A 25,253-nucleotide genomic window follows, 5' to 3' on the forward strand; every position below is an offset into this window, starting at 1 on the left:
AATGGCATTCCCTTTCATATACACTATGGGTCAAGCAAACAGTGTTTCCCATATAGAATGTTCTATCTCCTACCTAGGTGACTAGGCAGCTAAATGGCACCACGGATAGAGTACCAGGCCTGGAGTAAAGATAGGCCTGATTTCAAATCCAGCCTCAGACACTTAGTAGCTGTGTGACCCTGGGCAAGTCATTTAACCCTATTTGCCTTGGTTTCCTTATCTGTAAAATGAGCTGGAGAAGGAAAAAGCAAACCACTCTAGTGCTTTGCCAAGAAAACCAGAAATAGAGTCACAAAGAGTTAGATGTGATTGAAATAACCGAACAACAAAATCTTCTCAAGAAAACCCCAAATGGGGTCATAAAGAATCAGACATGACCGAACAACAACAAATTTCCTACCTCTGTGCTTTTTCCTTAGCATTCCCTTTGCCTGGCAATAAACTGCTTAACTCTCCTCATCTGAGATTTCTAAACTTCTTTCCAGGCCCAGTTCAGGAACAACTTACCATATTTCCCCATGTATAACACGCACCCTTTTTCGAAGAATCTGCAGTCTAAAAACTGGGTACATCTTATACAGCAGTTGTAGATTTTTTTACTTGCATTTCCCACTTTTTCGGCACTTGTCTCTGTGCTCATTGTTTCACATTTATTACCGGTATATTAGGTTACATTTTGCCACATTCTGCCCAGAAATGGCTCAGAAAAGATTTTCATACAGTGCTGAATTCAAGTTAAATGTGATCCAGTTTGCAAAAGTGAATGGAAATTGTGCTGCTGAACGTAAGTTTGGTCCTTCAACTGAGAAAACAATCTGAGACTGGCTACGGGAAGAAGAAACCCTACTGAAAACGCCACAGCAGAAGAAGGCCATGATAGGCAAGTCAGCAAAATGGCCTGATTTACGGAGGGAATTGAAGAGCAAAGGGCAATTGGAATTCCTGTGTCCACAAAGATGGTTCAGCATGCGGCAAGAAGAATTGCTGACAAAAGTTACTGATTTCAAAGGAGGACACGATGGGTGCTTCAGGTTCATGAAACAGAATGGACTAAGCATGCATACACGCACCAGCCTTGCCCAAAAGATGCCTGAAAGCTATGAGCGGATGAATAAAACTTGAGTTCAATAACTTTATATAATACATTTTTTTTCAAATTCCAGGCCCCAAAATTAAGGTGTGTCTTATACATGGGGAAATACAGTATTCTCTGAGGGATTTCCTGGTTAACTGATAGAATGACAGAGCTGGAAGGGATATCAAAGAAGACAGTACGGTATAGGGAAACTACCTTTAAACCTGGGCTTAGGCAAACTGAATTTGAGCCCCAGCTCTGACACACTAGCCATGTGGCCATGGTCAAGTCACTTACCACTCTGGACTTTAGTTTCCTCATCTATAAAATGAGAATAATTGTGTGTGTACTACTCACTTCACAAGTTTGTTGTGAGGAAAAGTATTACATACATTTAGACCCTTTTTATTATCACCTGATATAGCCTACCACATTAAAATTATGTCTTCTCCAAGGAAAGATTTTACAGTAAATTGCAAAGCTTAGAAATAGTTGGATTTAATTCTGAACAAATCTTTTTCCAATTTGATATTCTAATTTTTAAAAATTTGATTCAAGGATCTACTAAATTACTTGAATTCTCCCGGAAGTATTATTGTTACATGTAGGCAATCATTTTTCAAACTGGAAGGTACAGATTCATACATGTTTATCCTGTGCAATTCTTATAATTCTTTCCACATTTTGCCTTTATACCCCAGCACCTAGTATAATGTCTGGCACATAGTAGGCACTTAATAAATGACTGCTAAATTTAATCAAGATAAATTGAATTACTGAATTGAACTGAATTAAACTGAATCTTCCATATAGGGTGATCTACCAGTATGCTGGAATCCTTCCATTGATTCTTTTAATATTTTATGGATATTAACGTAACACTCTGGCTATATAATCTGTTCTTCCTTCCTTTTGCTATCCGTCTGATGTGTCTTCTTTTCTATTCACACATGTCTTCAACAGCGTCTTATATGATGCTTCTTATGTACAAGGACTCTTTCCTTTCCCTTTAATTCCCTTCCCTTTCCAACGCTAGACTTGGTTCAAATGCCACCTCCAATATTTACTTTCTTTATGGCCCTGGGCAAGTCACTTAGCCTCTATTCCTCAATTTTAAAAATGGAGAAGGGGAGGAGGTTAGACTACAGAGCCTCTCTGGTCCTTCTAACTCTAAATCGACGATCCTTCACCTCTCAAAATACCCATCCCTTTCATGTATATGTCCAGCATCAGAAAAGTTTGGGAGATGCACATAAAGCTGTAATAGCTAATTCAATTGAACAAAAAATCGATTCAACTCAATGGCCACGTAATAGTAGTAGCTCATAAGCTCCTACTATGTGATAGCTACGGAATATAAAGATTAAAAATGGGTAGAGTTGTGAACTGATCCAGCCATTCTGGAGAGCAATTTGGAACTACGCCCAAAGGGCAACCAAACTGTACATCCAGCAATAACACTACTAGGTCTGTATCCCAAAGAGATTAAGAAAAAGGGAGGTGAGGGAAGGCCCTATTTATACAAGCATAGTGATAGAAGCTCTTTTTGTGGTGGCAAAGAATTGGAAATTGAGGGGATGCCCATAAATCAGGGAATGACTGAACAAGTTGTGGTACATGATGATAATGGAATGTTATTGTGTGATTGAAAATGATGAACAGGATGATTTCAGAAACACCTGCAAATATTTACATGAATTGATGCAGAATGAAGTGAGCATTGTATGCAGAAGAGAACACTTAGACCAGTAATAGCAATGTTGTATGATGATGAAGAACTGTAAATGACTTAGCTATGATCCAAGACAATCTCAAAAGACTCAATGAAAAATGTTATCTACCTCTAGAGAAAGAACTGATGGAGTCTGAGTGCAGATGGGAGTATGCTATTTTTCACTTCCTTCCTTCCTTCCATTCTTTCTTCTTCCTTCTTTCCTTCCTTTCTTCCTTCTTTCCTTCCTTTCTTTCCCTCTTTCTTTCCTTCTTGGTTTGAGTTTTCTTCCACAAATAGATTAATATGGAAATATGTTTTACATGATTACACATGTATAACTTATATCAGCTTGCTTACTGCCTCAAGGAGGGGTGATGAGAAGGATGGAGGGAGTGAATTTGGAACTCAGTTTTTAAAATGAATGTTAAAAATTGTTTTACATGCAATTGGGGAAAAAATAAAATATTTCAAAAAAAGAAAATGCCAGCAAATAAAAGATACTGAAAAAAAAAGATAAAAAACAACACAGTCTCTACCTTAATAATAGATAACAAGGGAAGCACATATGTACATAAGCCAAGCATGGTGCTACAAAGGACTTAAGGATGAAGACATGAGGAGAAGTCAGGGAAGACTTCACAGAACAGGTTTGAATTTACAATGTAGACTAATCTTTGAAATGCTTTCTTCACTCACTGAATCAACAACTAAAGCTATACCAAAATGATTTTATGCCAATGGTTACATAGTCAAGGAATAAAAAGACTAAGGCAATTATCTAGATAATACAAAGCCAAAAAAAATTGTTGGTGAGGTATTTCAATGAATTCAGAGTAAGTGTCAACTTTGCTTGTCTTCGTTAGCTAATTCTTCAACTTTTCACTTCACTTTTCCTATGTCAATGCAGCCTCTTCCTTCACCCCAGTGTTCTTACAGAGAAAATCAAGACATCACAGATCGTTTTAAAGAGTATGCTCTCATACTGTAAATGGGATAAACAAAACATTCCATCTGTTTGCCAGTCAGTGCAGAATAATAGAACCATTTTAATCCATCTTTAGTTTGCCTATTATCAGCATTACAAATAATTTTAATAAGATTTGCTACATCCCTCTTAACCTAAAAATGACTTCGGAGCTAAGGGTAGAAAAGATTCTTCTTCCTACCCCCTTTAATATGAGGTCATTCTGCAGAAAAAAGATTTTTTAAAAATTGTGGACAGTAATCCTTTGCCCTTTCCTGGGTTGCCTGGAAACAGGAAAAACTAACAAACTAACAAAACTAATATTTCAATCCTGGTTCCCACCATTATATCCAAATTAAATCTACCCCTTAGGTTTTGAACACCTTTGTAGTCCAGAGCTTTTTCCTTATTTGTTGACAACTCTGTGGAGACTTAAAATAGTATATTATTGATACCAGCTGTCATGTGTGTGTATAATTCATTTGGTAATCATGAGCTGCCTCCTGATAGCACTTCTACCACTGTCTTAAACTGCTCATTTACTCTGATTTCACTTTTTGCTTGTTTATAGCTGTCTCTTCAGGTAGATTAACAACTATTTGAGGACAAGAAGCAAGCCCGACACTTCACTCCTTTCTATGTCCATAGCACCTAACCTAAAACAGAGTCTTTTACCCAGGAAGCACATTCATTTAATCATTTGATTTGATTTGAGTGAGAAAACTTTTCCTGGCTTGAAACTTTGAGGCACAGTCTCTTCCCAAAGAGAGCTATATTTTATTAGCTAAAGAATTACAAAGTTCCATAGCTCAAATGCTACTAATCTAAAGAAATTAACTAATCTTGATGACAGAGCAATCCAGAATATTTCAATCAACAAACATTTATTAAGTGCCTACTATGTGCAAAATACTGTGCTAAGCACTGGGGATATGGAAAAAAAAAGGCAAAAGATACCCCCTGCCCACAAGGAGTTTGCAATCTGGTGCAAAATATAGATAGATTAGATAGATAGATAGATAGATAGATAGATAGATAGATAGATAGGTAGAGGTGCAGCTAGGTGGCGCAGTGAGTAGAACACCAGCCCTGGAGTCAGGAGGACCTAAGTTCAAATTCGGTCTCAGACACTATATATAGGACACAGAACTGTGTCCTGTATTCCTACCACCCAGCAATCCCCTGAATTGGGTTGAGACTTCCATCTCCTGCTGTGCCTATCCCGTGAGGGCTGGCTGGAGTGGTGACTTCAATTTGCTCCAGCCCAAGGCAACCCGATACCTCACCTACACAGTGAAGAGCCCACAGCAAGAAGAGGAGCATGCTTCCCTCTGACCTCAGTTGTTCCATCTTCTGCTGTGCCTGTCCCTTGAGGAAAGAAGACGAGGAAAGTCAGTGGGGAGCGGGGCTTCCTTCACTTGCTACGCAGGTTCAACTTCCCTCTCCTGCTGTTCAATTCCCCTACCTAATCTCCAGCCTTTAGGGGGAAGAGGAGTAATAAAACAGGACCAACCATCTGACCATCAGACCTTGTTCCTTCTATGTCATTCTGTACCTGTATCCTGCCTGACCTCCAGCATCCTGGGAAAAGGAGTGGCACCTTCCAATAAATGATGAGCACCCTCACAGCTGGTCATTCTCTACACACCAAGTTATTCTAAACCCCTGTAGCTCATCATCTAAACCCCAATCTCCAATCCCCATCATCTGATTCCTTATTCTCATCTCCCTGAATCCTTCCACTCCAAAGCCCCATCTAAATATCACCCATGCCTTCCACAGTGCCTTCTGGAATAATCAACAAACTTCCCTTCATCCTAAATATTTTCCTCTCCCATTCCATTCATCAACTAGAAATCACTGAAATTTGACTTCACACTGATGACACAGCCTCCCTGGCAATCCTTTCCAGTACTAGTTACACCTTCATTCATTCCCCTCAGCTCATTTGTTGGGGTAGGGGAGTTAGAACTAGGTTCTAACCCTAGGTTCTAGGTTCTTCCCATGCCTCCATCATTCCGTAATAAATTCATGCAATTCATATCTATCATCCAAACAAAATTCTGGTAGCTGTTGTATAGGGGCCTCCAGGTCATTCCCCCTTCCATCCTCAATAAATTCAGTACCAAGGTCATGATGTTGCTCTCCTCTCCATCTCCTGCCCTCATACTAGACAACTTCAACATATATATATATATAGACTCTCCTTCAAACACCCTAACCTTAAATTCAACCAATCTATTCACTTCCCATGACCTACTCTTCTAGCCAACCCAGTCATATATATAAGATGGTCACAACCTTGATCTTGCTATCAGCCACAGATGCAACATCTATATGTTCAAGAATTCTGAAACCCCCTTACCTGACCATAATCTATTGACTTCCCATCTCTCCATCTCTTCCTACTCTTTGTCCAACCATAACTTCCAAATCCTTGAGCACTCAGTTCTCTCCCAGGCCATCTCCCTTAAGTGGCATTAGCAATTTTTCCCTCTTTTTCCCACCTTGACTTCTTTGTGAATGAATTTAACTCTATAATGTCTTCTTCTCTTGAGTTCTGGCCCCCTTATCATATTGCTAGTTGCACCCTGTCACGCCTCAGCTTTGGATAACTCACACCAACTGCTGCCTTCACTCCTATTATATACATGCTGCTGAACAAGTGTAGAAAATCACACAAGTGTTCTGACAGACTCTAGCACAAATCAATGTTATACAACAACCTCACCTGGGCCCTCACCTCTGCTAAGAACCACTACCCTTACTTTATCAATTCACTATCCCACTCTCAACAGTGTATTTTCCAAACTTTTTCATCCCCCCCTTAAACTTCCCAAGGCTTCCCCTCCCCATACTATTTCATCTGAGAAGCTTGCCTCATATTTTATAGAAAAAAATTGAGGCCATTAATCACAAGCTCCTTCTACTCCCCTCTTCTTCATCTCATATCACTCAGATGCCTTCTGCCTTGATATTCTCCTTTACCCTTGTCCCACCTGAAGAAGTAGTGTTACCAAGGCTAACTCCTCTACTTACGTAAGTGACCCCATTCCATCTTGTCTCTTTTTGCCACTTCTATCATCTCCACTCTATAACTTATCTTTAATCTCTCCCTGTCTGCTGGCTCCTCTATCATGTAAAACATGCCCATGTCTTCCTAATCCTAAAAAAAACCCTCTCATTTGATCCTCCCATCATACTATCCTCCTATATCTCTTCTGTCCTTTGTAACAAAACTCCTTGAAGAGGCTATCTACAATAGGTGCCCCCACTTTCTCTAGTCTCAATCTTTTCTTAACCTCTTACAATCCAACTTCTGATCTCATCCATCTCACCAAAACTTCTCTCTCCAAAGTTACCAATTATCTCTTACTCACCAAGTCCAATGGTCTTTTCTCAATGCTTCTTCTTTTTGACCCCTGCATCCTTTAACATTGTCAACTATCCACTTCTTCTTGGTGCTCTCCTCTAGGTTTTCTTGGCATTGCTTTCTCCTGATTTTCCTTCTACCTATCAGACTGCTCCTTCTTAGTCTCTCCTGCAGATCACACCCTTTAATTGTGGGTGTCCCACAGGGTTCTATCCTGGGCGCTCTTCTTCATCACAAGGGTACAGAGTATCTTTTGCCTTTTTTGTGTCCCCAGAATTTAACACAGTGCCTGACAGTGTGGGCTTAATAAAGGTATATTAACTGACTGCCACCCAAAAGGAATGTCTAATTGAGCTTCAGGTATGTCACCATGTGCCTGAATCTTGGCTCTGCTATTAACTAGTTATGTTACTCTGGGCAAAGTATTTATCCTCTCTTGGCCTCATTTTCCTCATTTTTTAATTAAAAAGTTGGGTTATCAGAATTTCTCAAAGTAATTTGGCCATAGAACAAAATTTTTTTTTGGTGGGGAAATACTGAATTTTCATGAATACCCATTCATCAACAACCTCAAGATAAAAAAGCACAGTAAATTTTAAAACAAAATAGAGGAAATTAAGCTTCTCTTTGTATTAAAAAATGCCCCACCTCATAAGTAATTTTCATGCAAATGATTGAATATCATCTCCAAGAACCAGGTCTAGACTCAGACCCAAGTTCAGTCTTGAAGGCTTCTCAATGTAATGCCCTCACTGCACCCTTCCTCTTGCTCTTTCCATAAGGGCAGATGTAGAGGATGGATAGGCTAAGTTCCAGGGAGATTCTGAGAAAGGGAAGTGGTGGAGCTCTTGGCCACTGCACAAATTTATATGCAGAGGAAGAAGAGAAAGAAGATGAGATGATGATAGATTGCCCTGGTCCTAACTGTCCTCATTATAAGACCATAGTGTCTTTGGGAGCAGTTGGCTCATGAGGCAAGTGGTGAGACAGAAGAGGCTGTAGACATGGTCCTATTACAGCAGCAAGCAGAAAGTATTGTGGGGGTGGGGGTGGGGGGAGGGTGGAAACAGAGGGTGGATCCTGACTCCACTTTACGATACCACCAAAAAAAGAGGTAAGATGCCCTGAGTTCCTGAATTATGAAGCTAAAATGATTGAGAATCTCCTGGAGGTTATAAGTGCAATAGTATTTGGAAACTAGGTTCAATTGCTTGAATTCTGCTCTGTGGGGGTGAAACAGACATGTGAAGAGCACGTGAAAGATGTGAAGAGCAGCAGAAGAACTAAATAATGGGATTCTTTCTTTTATAAAACTCCTAAGCAGAAGACAATCAGAATATGTAAGAATGAAATAGAATGAAAAAGAATGTAAATGCTTACTATGTGCCAAGCACTGTGCTAAGTTCATAAGCAGAAAATCAACATATTCTCCACTCTCAAGGACCTCACATTCTAATTGGGGAAGATAACACATAAGGAAGGATTCGTTTTTATATTCAAATGACAGATGGAAAAGCTTAAAGGATCTGAGAGGCAGCTAAGTGGTACACTGGATAAAATGCCCTGCCTGGAGTCTGGAAGATTCATCTCCCTGAGTTCAAATCTGGCCTCATGCATTTACTACCTTTTGATCCTGAGTAAATCACTTACCTCTATTTCCCTCAGTTTCCTCATCTGTAAAATGAACTGGAGAAGGAAATGGCAAGCCACTCTAGTATCTTTGCCAAGACAACCCCGAAAAGGGTCATGAAAAGTAGGACATGACTGAAATGACTAAACAACAGCAAAGGATCTTGGGGAGTAATGGCAGAGGAAATGGCTGCCTACAAAAAGAAAAATGGATTCAAGGTCTATAGTGGACTGGTGTTCTAGAATATCACCAGAAGAGAGAAGAGATAGGGATCTATGGTGTCAGCATCCAGCTGAAAGTAAATATCATGCACCTGATCAAAAGTGAGCAGTGGGGCATTGAGGATTGCTTAGGGATGGAAGAAATATGTGGCTCTTCTTGGTGGCAGCAGGCTTTGCTGGTTTGTTCTCCCGCCACCCACTGATAAGTTGGGGCAAGAAGGAGAAGGTTTATGGCTTCCTTCCACGTGACTACAGGAGATGGTTAGTCCCAGTTGTCAGTCCTGTGGTTGGCAGGATGAAGCAAGAGAGGGGAAAGTCTCTAGGAAACATGAAGTGCTTGGCACTTTCCTGAAGCTTCTTTTGATGTTGAGTTAAATTCACAATTGCTCAAGTGAATAGGACTGCCCAGTGCCAGGCTCCTGTGGTGAAAAAGATAAGGCTAGTAACTAGTAACATCCCCTAGTTGTTAAATCAATAGTTAATACTCTCCACATCTCATATTTACCCATGCTCAGAAGTCACTCTGTGACCATCTGAATTTAGCTCATTTCTAGTTCTCCCATACAGCTAATCTCCCCTCTCTTCCCCATTCCTTGGAAGTAGCAATATCCTATAAACTCTTGAATGTAAAGAAAATTTACTCAAAAGCATTAAATCAACAGAAATGGGACACAATTTGTTCACCCTGTTGAATCAGTTCCACATACCTAATCAATGCCATAATCCCTCAAAAACCCCTACCCACCTGTGGCTGGCCTTCTTCCCAAAAACCATGTACATAGAAAACAAGTCCTTTCCTAGTATGTCTGCTACCTAAGCCACAAAAGCACTGGGCTGCTGTAGTTCAGGGAAGTCTAGCTCTTTGTCTTCATAAAGTTTGTAGGTCTGCTGCAAGTAGCAACTGAGCTCAAACTATACTGTGTGCTTTTTCGTTATTTGGTCACATCTAATTCTTCATGACTTCCTGGTGTTTTCTCGGCAGAGATACTGCAGTGGTTTGCCATTTCCCTCTTCAATGGGTTAAGGCAGACAGGGTTAAGTGACTTGCCCAGGATCACATAGCTAGTAAGTGTCTAAGGCCACATCTGAACTCAGGACTTCCTGACTCCAGGCTCAATGCTCTACCCACTGAGCCACCTAGCTGTCTCCTAGGCAAAGAGAGATTAAGTGACTTGCCCAGGGTCACACAGCTAGTATTGGAGGCTAGATTTGAACTCAGGTATTCCTGACTCCAGACTCAGCCTAGCTGTTTTTACTGTATACTTTAATGATACACATTTTTCTCTTTTCCCCATCTATGCAAGTCTCCTGTCATTGTCAGAGCCTATGGTCTCCCCTGTCAGCTCAGTTCTCTGATTATCAGAGATTGTCATTTATCTCAGACTCAGTGGATCTGAGTTTTAAAAACCCTGATGTTTCTTCAATATGGGCTGCATTAGCCACTCTAACAGAGACTCTACATTTACTGTATCTTTAAGAGACAGAATAAAATCAGTGAGAGCTAGAGCTGTCGTGAGGAGAGAGGCTATGTGAGGCACAGAGAAAAAAATGAGTAAGAGAACTTCTTTCCTAAGCAACTAAGTGAGGTAACTGTCAAGGGAAAAGAGACATTTTGAGAGAATTGCATTTAACTCTTAATTTGCGAAGAGACATTATGAAGAAAATTCCTGAGAGACTTGAATCGCCATCCTGAGACAACTGAGTTTCTGAAGCTGAAGAGGTGTATGTGGCAGCAGTGATGAGAGTATTTTATTCCATGTTTCCCTTAACACAGTGGTGACTCTGGCTGTGAACTGTATTCATTGTGATACATTGTAATTATGTCTTTGTTTTCTTATTTGACATCGTAATAAATTGTATGAACAGTAATGCTGGTCTTATTTAAATTTATGAGATTGAGAAAAGGCAAAGAGCAAAATCTTATAGGAAAAGAGATTTCTCTGTCTTATTTATAAACTGGTGAGGACTCAAAGCTAAGTGATTAATTAATGAGAGAGATTGTGCATTTCTATTAATTTGTGAGGGATATCAGAACATGCCCTTTGATTGCCTTAGAACCTGGGATGAGAATTAATTAGGACATGAGTCAGTAGCAGTGGGGGAGGGGGAGAGGGTTAGAAAGGATGGTTGCTATAGCCGTCTGCTAGTGAGTTCACACCACAACAACAACCTCCTACCCAGGCTGCATGTGGGAATGTTATGCCCAATCCCTTCTATACTTAGTATCTATGTAATCTTGGACATGGCACTTAAGCTATCTAAGCCTCAGTCTCTTCACCTGTAAAATGAGGAGGTTGGATTAAATGGCTTCTAGGATCCATTCAAGCTCTATATGTCTATGATCTTAAAGTTCAGAAGCAGCTTTATCTTTGAGCCAACATTTGCCTCATTTTGGTTTTGTTTTTTTATTTGTTTTTTTTTGTTTGATTTTGGATTTTTTGGTCACTATGTTACTCTTTCACCTTGGTGCTAGAGTCCTTCTGCAATCCTCACTAAAACCCCCTCTACTATCCTTTGAAAAGTGACAATTCCTTTCCCTTCGCTATATATCTGTCACAGTCCTCAACCCAAGCTGTCTAGAGTAGCAGATCAAGAGTCTGATATGCAGCCAGGAAGAGCTGAATATGAATCCTGCCTCAGATACTTAGTACCTTTGTGACCCTGAGAAAGTCACTTCACCTCTTGGGGCCTTAGTTTCCTTATTTGTAAGATGAAAGAGTTGACCTAGATGACCTTTAAGGTCTCTTCTACCTCTAAACCACACCCTTTAATACTGCCTTGCTTCCCCCTCTCCTCATTTCTTGAGATGGTGGTTGGGGTGGGGAAGGGGGAACTCTCTGCTTCCTACCACAAGACAATGTCTACTAGCAATTGAAATTTTTTGTAGGACCCTCTATTTGTGTTGGGGCAGAATATCAAGGATCCACAAAACAGTTTAGGAAATGTTGGACTCATCTTTAAGGTTCTATTTAGATCTACCATTGTAGATGTGCCTAGTGTCACCTCTAACTTGGGCAAGTCAATTAACAACTTTTTGCAAGTTTCCTTGTCTATAAAATCAGGAGTTTAAACTGGATGGTCTTTAAGTGTTGTTCATTCTTACAATTTCAGGATTCTGTGTTTATGCTTAAAGACTGAAAAATTTTCCAATTATCCAGGATGAGAACACACATGACATCTACTGGTCAATGAGGAACTAGCATCTATTAAACAAGGCAAAAGAGATGGATATTTTAATACATTTGTATAATGGACTGACTAGATCTTTTTGCTCCTGAGAAGTGCAACCAAGTCTATCGATGGGTAGGATTGGGGGAGGGTGGGAAGAGGAGTAAAGGGAAAGGAGGTGACATTATTCTGTTATTTACCCTCCCAATTAAACATCACTTAAAACATAGAGAAACAAATAACAATATCAATTAATCAACAGTAATACAATAAAATTTTAATTAACAAAAATGCTTAGGAAACAATATGTTTTCACTAATATAACATAAGTTAACTGAGCATTAACAGAAAACCCTTTTTGTGGCCCTTGTGGAAAAATTTTCCAGAAAGTATTAATTAGTGAGCCCTCCTTAAATAAATAATATTAAGCAGCCCTGAATCTTTGAAAAATGAGAATATGACAATACCTCATAGTCATCATTCTGACCACCAGTTTTCATGATCCAATACTGTGAAGTTGGATATTGAATGCACTGTACAAGAAAATTGGTAAACCCTAAAATTTGATTTTTATCAACTAAGTCACTATCAGCTTATTTTCTTGGCATTTTGCCCCTATCTCAAATCAGAGGAAAATCCCAGTGATTAAAAATGGTCTAGTTGGCTGGTTCTTAATAAATTGAACTTTTTCAGATTTTTTTTCCCAAAAGGCTAGGAATTTTATCCAGGATCACAGGATTCTGCCTAGAGCTGAACTTAATGTTATATTAAACAGAACATGGAATAATAGTTAAAATTATTAGAACTAGAGCTCAGAATGGATAGAATCATAGATTTAGAGCTGGAAGAGACTAAGGTCCCTTCTAAAGAAGGAACTGAGACACACAGAGATCCAGTGGCTTGCCCAAGTTTATACAAGATTGGGCTTTGAACACAAGTCCTTTAGATTCCAAATCCATACTCTTTCCACTGTACCATGAATGAATCTATGAATGTTGAAAAAATTATTTAAATCTCACTGATCATCTTACTCTCCTACACACCATTACAGCTCTTATTAAAAGTATGGCATGGTCCATTATGCCCATGATTAAGTAATCGAAGCATGTGAATTATGACCCCAAAGAATTGGCTAAAACAATTTTCTGATGGTCAGCTTAACAACCTAGCTTTGAATGCAGTGAATCTAGATAGATGGAAAGGACTGGTTATTATAAATTATACCAATAGATTCTACCAATCTATAGCAGAATGCACATATGTCAGGTACTTCAGCTATGGTCTTCCTTGTTGTCAAATTTAGATCTTTTATCCTCAAAGCAAAAAATATTATTTTTTTCTTTATGAACCTTAAACCTGAATGTATAAGATATTCTTGGGAAATATTTTATAGGTATACATACACATATATAGGACTACACATGTATATAGCAGTCTTCTACGTGGTCTCTAGAGCATGCCCCAGATCACATAAAACAGCATCACCCACATGAAAGACTTTCAGGAAACTGGAAGATTGGATCATGTGTGGATGTTCTGCCTTAGTCGCCATATGTTAGAACCAGCTTTTTTCTATCCACTGTATAGTTGTAACTGGTAACATCTTTAAAACCACCTGACTCAGCAACAGCCATGGCTTTTGTTGCATTGGTATAAGAGAGAGAAAAGGTCTCCTTCATTCACAGTCAGTAAGACCATAGAGTAAGGGGGGATGGGGAGGGCATGAAGGCATACTTCCCCTGCACCCTGGTGGGCCTAGCTATTTAGCCTTTTTGTTTATTCTTTTATATTCTAGGTAAAGGAAGTAGAGTCTCCACTCTGGTCTGGAGTGCAAGCCACGAGGATCCGGGAGTCCAGGAATCCAGGCTAGATTTTGCAGCCAGTCCAGCAGCAACGTGCTGAGAAACAAGGGTCCCTGGTGTTCCAGCCCAGCAGAAGTTAGCACCCACCACTGGCTTTGGACATGAAATCGGCAGGTCTTATGCTACATAGGAACTGAGCTAAATTGTGAGCTAAACTCCTCAGACTAAGGGGGTATGGGATGGAAATTTGAAACACATTTGTCTGTGTTTGTTTTTGATATATCTTTGAAGTAAATAGCTTTGTAAGACATAACCCAGTGTTAATTGGTTAAATGAAACTGAAGTGCTAGTCACTAAGCCTCTAAGATCAGATGAACACCGTTGATGGGAGCTTAGCCAGTGGCAGAGAAAAGAGACTCTCCAACCCACTCAACATATTGAAGAAACCTATGGTAATAAAATGTAACAAGCAAGCTCTGAGAGAGTAAGACCAGAGTAAACAATGTTGTATATATAAATATATGTATGTGTATACACACACATTTACACATGGATGTGTGTATGTGTGCCGAATATATGTATGTGTGTACACACATACATGTGTGTATGCACACATATATATATATATGAGATCGGTGACTTGACTTTATCAACATCAGGAATTCCTATTGAAGAAACTCCTTCTACCATTGCAAATCAGAAACTATTCTGTAATTTATAGCCCTAGAGAACCTGCTGGAGCCCTGAAAGCTAAGGTTTGCACAGGGTTGCACAGTCTCAGTGTGTGTCAGAGACTGGACATGAACCTAGGTCTTCTTGATTTTGAGACCAGCTCTTTATCCACTGTCATGCTATATATAATACATACTGAAAAAAATCCTTGTTGATTCCCAAATAGCAGTTGAATATTCAAATCAATTGTATAAATAATAGTAGAAGACCTACTATGTGTAGTGTCTGTCTCATAATAAACATTTAATTTTGAATTCAATTGAAATGCCAAGCTAAGACACAGTTTTTGTCCCAGAGAAACAATTTAAATTTTGGATCCTTGCTTAGCAATATAGGCTCACTCCAATGACTGCTAATTCATTGGACTGTCTGATGATGAACTGAGATCCAAGTAAGTTCACTAAATTAGCATATTGTATCAGATCCCAATATTTTGCATTATACTGCATTATAATTACTTGTACCCTCCATTTTCACTCCAGTGCTTCATGGTAATGGCTGGGCTCTTAAAGGCACTGCCAGTAGGACACAAGCTCTGGCAGGATTTATTAATTGGGAAAGGCTTCAAATACAAACCCAGAATCATGTCTGTCATTTGAGAACCAATCTAGGGAAGTTCTGAGAGGATGATCACCAAGGGCCACCAGCTGACAAATTTTTATGCAGCCACAAGTAATTCCTGGAACTACTCTAAAATGTAAAGGGATTGAGATGGGAGTGCCCATGAAATTTGTGAATGTGCCACATCCCTCTACTAGGCTATTGGGTGCATGCAGGCAGGAGCTGTGTCTTCCTCTGTAGTCATTTAAAAAAAATTTAATTCATTAAACATTCAATTCAACAAACATTTACTATGATTGAATGAATGAATAACTTTTAACTTCTGTGTTCTATGTTTATGTATTTTCATCTCCTTATTGGAGCTGTTAAAATATCAAAACATTTTTTGTTGAGCCTGGAAAAGTGCTGTTATTTTCCTGACATTAGTTGCTAAATGTTAGCTGTAACATACATATTAGGAGGACTTTCTGACTTAAGCAACAGGGACAAGGCAAAAAGCAGAAAAATGGTAACAAGAGAATCAGTCCCAAAGTTTGTAAACTGGGTATGTGCTGTTCTTTAGAACAGATGCTAAAAAAAAAAGAACGGATGCTATCTGACTCTTGAGTTCCTCAAATTTAAGTCTGTTAAATGAGTTGCCATTCTCCCATTCGCAACCTCGATGTTTATTAATTTAGCACAGCTAGAGCATCATGCTGTCGTCCAGTCGATAGTTCCTGATTGAATAACATTTCCATTAAACTTTTCAAAAAAAGTTTGAAATTAATGGAGACTTTGGTTGTTGCTTCAGTTTGTATACCAGCATAACATAGCATAGTACAGGAACATGCTGAAAGTGGATTAAGAAGTGGTCAATAGGGGCAGCTAGGTGGCGCAGTGAGTAGAGCACTGGACCTGGAGTCAGGAGGACCTGAGTTCAAAAACGGCCTCAGACACTGGACACATGTACTAGCTGTGTGACTTTGGGCAAGTCACTTAACCCCAATTGCCCTGCCAAAAAAAACAAAAAAAAAAACTAAGAAGTGGTCAATGGTACAAGAGTAACATGAGGTGACAAGGCATAAAATTGCGCTCTCTACAGATAGGGAGAATAGCCATCTATATGGATAGGATTCAAGTTCTATGGAGGAACACAAGTAAATAATACGAGAATGGAACAGTATTATATATAGACAGACAGATAGATAGAGGACATAGTATAGAGCTCAAGTAAATAATAATGATAATAATAATGGAATAATAACAAAATGGATACTACATATATGTTTATGTCTATAGTTTATGTCTATACCACATCTATAGTATACATATGCTATACATATACAGTGCAAACTAGAGTATATAAATATGCTACATAGACATATACTAAATATGGATGTATACTATGTATATACATACTCTAGAATATATATATACATAAACTATATATAGCAATATACTATAGTATATATTCATATTATTAATAATACAGCATAATGCTATAAATATTATTAATTACTAATATAGTATTATGAATACTATATTATTAATGTTTATTTACTCAGGTAAGTAATAATTATAGAATGGAATCATATAATATATAGTGTAGTATACTTAACCTCTCAGTTTTATTTTATACATATATACATATGTTTGCATATGTTTGTGTATGTGTATGCACATCCCTATATAGTTACTTAACCTATCATAGCTTTGGTTTCCCCATCAGTAAAAATAGGATTAGTAATGTCTGTACTATTTATATCAGAGGGTTTGTTATGGACATAATGTATCTGTATATATTATATACAGATAAATATATCTGCATATGTCATATACAGATATATACTGTAATATATGCTTAAGTATACTATATATTCTATAATATAACATATATATATATTGTATACAAAACCAAGCTAAGAGAAGTTTACTTGCCCACTGTCAGCATAAGACTGTAAGCTCTTCATTAGACTATAAGCTATTTAAAAACAGAGACGGATGAGTTGGGGTTGGGGAAATGTAAAGTCAATGGGGAATAAGATCTTCCCCGTCCATCAATAGGCCTCATGTGGAGCCCATTAAGGGAAGCTTGCTTACACTCCTTTTGTTAATTTCTAATTAGATATTGGGCCTAAAGAGTATATATTCTGAGAGGTGAGCTTTTGCTTTGGGAGCTCTCTTATGGGAAAGATGTGATTTCCTGGTTGAGAAGCTGAGGGACCATATGTTCAGAGCTCCCCGGCTCCGCAGAGGTAAAGGCTCTCTCAATTCAGTGGTGGATATAAAAGCTTTGTTTCAGGCATTAGAGCCCTGTCTTTTGGTCTTTATTTCTCTTTGTTTTCCTTGGTAATTAAAGAAGATCATTGACCTCTTTTAAGTTGCTTTCCTTAGTAAAGCAGTTCTAAGACGCTGCACTAGCAGCCGCCCTGGATATACCAGTGTGGTTGCCTGTGCAGAAAGTGAATCTCTTTTAATCCCCAGAGTTTAGCACTTGATAAATGTTTGTTGACTTGGCTTGACATAGCTACTAAATGTCAGACAGAATTGGAACCCGGGTCGTTCCTGCCTACAAGCCCAGTGTTCTTTCTACTGCATGATGTGAGAAGCCCAGGTTCTCCCACAGAGCCTCCACAGACAATCCCTCCCACCTCCACACAACATGCTGGATCCCTTCCTTAAAGTCTTTTTATATTTCACATATATCAATAATGTATTTGGACTGTCTATCTGATATCATTCATTCTCATTACATTATCAATCTACCTCCAATACTAATTGTAACATTCCTCGCCACTTCCTTCCTTTCAATGTCATATTGAAAATATATTATAGCCTACTCATGGCCAACATATGTCTCTCTGTTGCTTAACCCAGTAGACCAGACAACCAACTGCATGTCATAGTCTAAATAAATAATAGCTATTTTGCATCCATTTAGTTTTTCCTCTATGGATTATTGGACTGATCCCCTTTTCTATTATTTACCATTAGAGCCTTCTTATCTATAACATGAGTGGGTGTATACTAACTAGATGATCTCAAAGATCTCTTTCACCATTAACATTCTATAATTCCATTAAACTGAAGTTACTTAGATCATCTTATTTCTTTCCAATTTGTATCTAATTTGTACTTTGGTTATGGTCAACAAAATTAATATTATGTCATGAGGAATGGAGACTGCACCTGTAATTTTCCTAGTATAGGAAATGCCCTAGAGATCAGTCTCCCTCCTACCAATGCATCTTCTCTGCAACTTATAATCTTAAAAAGTTTCCTAGGGCATTGAGAGTGGCCTACCCAGGGTCACAATGCCAAGGAGTATCAGAGGCAGGACTTGAACCAGTCTGACTCTACAGTCGGGCCCAAGATTTGGCCCAAGTCCTTTCAGACTATATTACCTTGCCTTTATTTACTTTGCTGTTGTTATTGTAGGAGCAGCAATCTAAGGCAGCAAAAGTCTAGTAGAAGATCACTGGATTTTCAGTCAGAGGGCATAGGGCTGAATGCCTGTTCTACCACTCCCTCACTGTTTGACCTTTGGCGAGCCATTTAACCTTTATGGTCCTCAGTTTCTAGAAGACCTCTCAATTCCCTTTCAGCTCTAAGTCTGTGAGCCTAAGTAACAGAATTGTTATACCTGAAGTGCAGAAATATTTTAAACTGGTTTAACAGCCTGTGGTACCAGGACCCTGTCCTTTTGGGATGGGAGCTAGGGAGAGAGAGGATAGATTGTCTTTTATTAATTACTGTATATGGAAGGGATTTTCTATTATAAAACTATTGGAGGGGAATTCTATTAAAGCACTCTCCTGGGAAGAAGGAACAAGAAATGATTCATTAATGTGAGAATACTGGGAAATGAGTGGAGTAGGTAGCTTGCTCAGGGAAATATTCTCCATGCTCATTGGTCCTCAGATAAATCAGTCATCACAGAATCATAAAAATGTAGAGGTGCAAGGGGACCTTGGAGATGATCTAATCTAGCACTTCTCAAAGTGGGTCCATGTACTCCTGGGGGTCCACAAAGTGGAAACTTTTTTTCCTAATAAAACTTAAGGCCTTTTTTGCCTATTAAAATACTCCTTTTTCTAGCTACATAATCTGTGTGAGGCTGGATTTTCTTTAGATACTTCAACAAAAATAGCCCATCTCAACAGATTGAATGCAGAAGCAGACAGGAGCATTCAACTGTCTTCTATTAAGTCAGGCATTAAAAAGATTTGCAAAAAAATACATAAAACAATGCCCTTTATAATGACGGCATTTGAGAGTTATCATATCCATGGGTGATCTCCATGCCACTGCAGGCAATGTTCATGTCCAGATGACAGACTGCACCTACAGCTGTATCTCAGAGACCATCCAGAAGCAGTCATGCCGAAACCTCTACAAAGTCAAGCACAAATCCTTCTCCATGCTACATGTGAAACTTAGCCAGTTTCCAGCTTCACAGGTAGATTGTTTGCAGAGCTATACTTCCTACTAAGATGGCACCAGGGAGATTAGGTCTGGATCCATTCTAATAAAGAACTCTACCCCTGCAGCATCTGGTGTTCAGGCGCCCACTCCTCTGTATTGTGAATTTGTGTGTTACCTTCTAGGCCAGCATTTTCTATAGTGGTCCTGAGCAAAAAAAAAAAAAAAGTCTCATTTTTTGTATTCTTAAGAACTTCTTTCTTTCTGAAGACTTAATTAGCTACAACCTGATACAACATTTTAGCTATCTTTTCAGCTTAAGAGCAATATAACGGCTCTCGGGTCCGTCTCTGTCTGTATTTTATAGTTTATAGCAGACAAAAAGTTATTAGGACAATAACGCAATCAATAGCTCAGAAACCCCAGTTAGGAAAATTCCTAACATCTAGACAAGTTTAGCTGGCTGAACGAATTTCAGTTTTTATTTGACTCTAGCTAACCCCTGGATTCTTTATCTTTGAGGCAAAAAAAAAATGAAGATAAAGGAAATGTTTAGATAAACACTACAGTATCTATTACTGGACAGGCATGGGAGGGGAAGTTAGGGAAAGAGTAGCTCTTTTTTTGGGTGGAGGGGAACCTTCCCTCAGTCCTTGAAACAGTGAGTATAACTAATAATTTTACCCTCAGTCATCTGTTGTGAGATGTTTTCAGGGCCCAATAGTCTAATTAGATGTCTTGTTTCTCTGCCACAACTGCACCTTGCTCTCTGCTTCTGATTCTTTCTAGCTTGTCAAGTCCAGGCCAAGGCGGGGGAGTATCTCCATGGCTCTCACCATTCCTAAGCTCTTATAATCATCAATACTTTCTCTAAGTCTGTTGTCACAGATTGTGTACGTCCCTTTAAAAGTGCTCAGACAAGCATCTCCTAAGAGAAAGTGGATGAACTCAAGATGCAAAATGAGGCAGACATCTTTGGACATAGCCAATGTGGGAATTTGTTTTGCTAGACCATGAATATTTGTTATAAGAGTTTTCCAAATGGGGGTAGGAAAGTAGGAGAGGGAGAAAAAAAGAATTCCCAGATAAGACTCAAGTCTGGCTTCCTGCTTAAAACTCTCAAAAACCCAAATCACTTTTAGAGCTGAGAGGGAATGTTTGTCTTCCTGAGCTAGAAATCCCAAGGTACCAGTTCATTCTTAAACCCCTATTATACTTGTATTTACTTTCTTGTGTATTTAGGAACCCCCTGTGACCTGTTCAGATGCACTATCTAGTCAACTACTACTTAATTTTTTTTCCTTCAAATGTCCCTTGTACAAATAGAAGCAATTATGTGATCGTGTAGCCATGCAGAAGGACATTTACTTAAAATTGGACACATCAAGAAATAAGTTCTAAGAATCAAGTGGCAGTCTCATGAGCCAATTTCCAAACTACAACTTCCCAACCTTCCACAGAGTATTGGTTGTGAGTCCTCTCAGCTCTGCTTCATGAAAAAACATATCAACCTGTTACTATAAGCTAGTCGAACAAGAAAAACAGATTTGCAAATCTATTCTCTTGCTATTATTCCCTGACATGCAGCAACATATGGGAGAGTAAAAAGGTCTTTTCAGTTTGCCCCATTACTGAACCCAGTAGCCCCATCATCTGAAAGACATTATAGTGAATCTGCAACATATTAAACTTTTGCAACCATGGTTTCCAACAATAAGAGTATATCTGTAACAATACCTCCCCTGCGCGGAAGAGGGAAAGCCTCTTGTTGGTAATGGCAGGCATTCCAATGGCCTGGAACTACCACTCAGTGAACAAGAAGGTATAGAAAAAAGAGCACTAGCTTTGTAATCAAAAGATGCAAAGGCAAATACTAGTTCTTCTGCTACTTACCTCATGTGTAGTTTGAATTTTCTTAGTTTCAGTTTTCTTAATTGTGGTAGAGGACTATACGTTCTCTAAGGTCCCTTTCAGCCCTAAATTCCATGATTTATAATGCCCAAAACCGAACAACTCAACTATAGAAAATGGCCATTTTCTGAAGTTTAAAGGGATTAGCTGAAGTGGATATTGCACATAATAACTTTCTGAAACTGTGCCCAGGGCACAGTTCAGCTGAGGTGGTAGGGAAATGATGAATAAATGCAGCAATGCAGAGGACAGTCCTATGAGAGGTGCAGCACAACCATGAAATCTTTCACCCAGACAATCCCAGAGAGGCAGTTGTGCCCCATACTCATGTGGAAAGGTATGAGGCTATTGACCTCCATGGATAGGAAGAACACACCCTGGGACAAAACCCTACTGGCCTTGTTCTAGTTATGGTTGTGGTATTGTATATAAATGCAGCATTTTCTCAGTCCTTAGCTGTCTCTGATATCTTTCTGCTAATCTCTCTTGTTAAAATGCCAGAAGCTTCTATTAGGTAGGGAGTTACACTGCTGCCCTGAAAATGTGACTTCCAAGTTTGTCTCTTGGGGTCCTTTTAGCCTCTGAACCCCCAAGCTGTGGAATATAGCAGCACTACACATATGGCGGTATGACATTAAAAAATCAAAGTGAATTAAAATTAATTTTGTTTTCTGAATCTTTTGAGAATTTCACAACATTCCATAAGATAATTGGAGATACCCTGAAGGCTCCCAAAATCAAAGCTGGGAATCTCTGCACAAAAGTCATATAAAATTTGTATCTAGAGGTACCTAAGTAGAGACCTTTGGGTAGCAGATGCAGGGACTGAATAGTGTCTATTTTTCTCGTTCAGGGAAATGCACATAATTTGAAAAGAGGGCTCCAGAAATTTTTTATTTTGGTAAAGCATGGTTTTTCTTTATGTTCTCTGCTCCTTTGGTCAATGAAGCTACATGCCTTTATCTTTGTTCCTTAACATTCCCCTCCCACCTTAAAGAGGTTACAACGTAGCAGGTAATCTGTATCTCTTCTAGATTAAAAAGAAAGAAAAATAACTCCCAAGTCAAAGTTTCAAAGTTGCTATTGCAAACACATCTAAAAAACCGTCACTATTGCCAGATGGCTTTCAAAGCCTAATCAAAGAATATTCAAGACTACTCCCTCATTCTTCTTTTGGGGCTCCTTGATTATAAGCTCATGATCTCCAGCGGAAGCAGCTTCCCAGACCTCTTTATCTCTCTTTGATTACATGGGACCTGTGTTACCCACAGGAAAAGTTAGTTAAAACTTGTAGCTAAAGCTTGCCTTTGAAGTGGGGAGGGGAGGAGTGGGCGGTGATGCAGTATAACCTGAGGTCTGTTTGAGAATCTAGTAGTGAGTCCAAGTAATAGTGAAGATACCCAATCTCTTCCTGTCTACATTAATACTTTGGATTCTCAGTGACCATCAAGTCAAGTTAATTCAAAGACTATCAGTGTATAATTTTCGAATTAAATTCTGAGGTATTCAAGCACCTCAAAGATGACAGTCATTAATTTTAAAAATATATTCTGGGCATGGAGCCAAGATGGCAGCCGGAAAGCAGGGACTTGCTTGACCTCTCCCCCAGGTCCCTCCAAACACCTATAAAAAATGGCTCTGAACAAATTCTAGAGCTGCAGAACCCACGAAATAGCAGAGGGAGCAGGGCTCCAGCCCAGAACAGCCTGGATGGTCACTGGGAAGGGTCTATTGCATGGAGCTGGGAGCAAAGCAGAATAGAGCCCAGCCTGGGCCATGCCAGGACCAACCAGACCAGGAGCCAGGTGGAACAGGCCATAGGGTCCTGAATCATTGAGCTGTGGTGGTTACCAGACTTCTCAATCCACAAATGCCAAAGACAACAGAGCAGGTTAGGGGGGAAAAAACTTCTTGGACCAAGTGAAAGGAGTTCACAGTCAGCCACTGCCCCAGGGATGGTGGGAGTGGTGCAGCTCTGAGGCTGCTTCCAGAGCCCCAGCTGCAGTTGCTGCCAGCCCCAGGCCCACGCTGTGGGAGAAATTAAGTGGCACATTAGAGCAGGAGTGCAAAGCCTGCTTTGCCCTGCCTAGATCTGGGCCACAATCCTGGTTGGCGGTTCTTGGAGGAAAAGGAGTACTGGTGTGGCAGAGATTGCTGTGTAGAAGTAGCTCTGAAAACAACAAGTGCAGCCCCTAAAGCTTGGGACAAAGTACTCTCTACTCTACAAGTAGTCATACCTTTACAAAAAGCTCAAGGGTCAAGTAGTTGGCTGGGAACATGGCCAGGCAGCAAAAACAGACTCAGATTCAGACTCAGACTTTGGAATCTTTCTTTGGTAACAAAAAAGACCAAAACATACAGCCAGAAGAAGTCAACAAAGTCAAAGAGCCTACATCAAAAGCCTCCAAGAAAAATATGAACTAGTCTCAGGCCATGGAAGAGTTCAAAAAGGATTTGGAAAAGCAAGTTAGAGAAGTAGAGGAAAAAATGGGAAGAGAAATGAGAGGGATGCGAGAAAACAATGAAAAACAAGTCAATGACTTGCTAAAGGAGACCCAAAAAAATACTGAAGAAAATAAAACCTTTAAAAATAGACTAACTCAAATGGCAAAAAGAGCTCCAAAAAGCCAATGAGGAGAAGAATGCCTTGAAAGGCAGAATTAGCCAAATGGAAAAGGAGGTCCAAAAGACCACTGAAGAAAATACTACCTTCAAAATTAGATTGGAGCAAGTGGAAGCTAGTGACTTTATAAGAAATCAAGATATTATAAAACAGAACTAAAGGAATGAAAAAATGGAAGGCAATGTGAACTATCTCATTGGAAAAACCACTGACCTGGAAAATAGATCCAGGAGAGATCATTTAAAAATTATTGGACTACCTGAAAGCCATGATCAAAAAAGAGCTTAGATATCATCTTTCAAGAAATGATCAAGGAAAATTGCCCCAATATTCTAGAGCCAGAGGGTAAAACAGAAATTGAAAGAATCCACCAATCACCTCCTCACAAAGATCCCATAAAGAAAACTCCTAGGAATATTGTAGCCAAATTCCAGAGTTCCCAGATCCAGGAGAAAATACCGCAAACAGCCAGAAAGAAACAATTTGAGTACTGTGGAAACACAATCAGAATAATACAAGATCTAGCAGCTTCTACATTAAGGAACTGAAGAGCTTGGAATATGATATTCTGGAGGTCAAAGGAGTTAGGATTAAACCAGGAATCGCCTACCCAGCAAAATTGAGTATAATGCTCCAAGGCAAAATATGGATTTTCCATAAAATAGAGGACTTTCAAGCTTTCTCAATGAAAAGGCCAGAGCTGAATAGAAAATTTGACTTTCAAACACAAGAATCAAGAGATGCATGAAAAGGTAAACAAGAAAGAGAAATTATAAGGGACTTACTAAAGGTGAACTGTTCTGTTTACATTCCTACATGGAAAGATGATGTGTGTAATTAATGAGACCTTTCTCAGTATTTGGGTAGCTGAAGTACTAGGGTAGCTATACATACATATATATATATATATATATATATATATATATATATATATATATATATATATATATACATATATATATATAGAGAGAGAGAGAGAGACAGAGACAGAGAGAGACAGAGAGAGAGAGAGAGACAGAGAGAGAGAGACAGAGAGACAGAGAGACAGAGAGACAGAGAGACAGAGAGAGACAGAGAC

This window comes from Trichosurus vulpecula, chromosome 1, assembly GCF_011100635.1.
Source record: "Trichosurus vulpecula isolate mTriVul1 chromosome 1, mTriVul1.pri, whole genome shotgun sequence".
Taxonomy (NCBI): Eukaryota; Metazoa; Chordata; class Mammalia; order Diprotodontia; family Phalangeridae; genus Trichosurus; species Trichosurus vulpecula.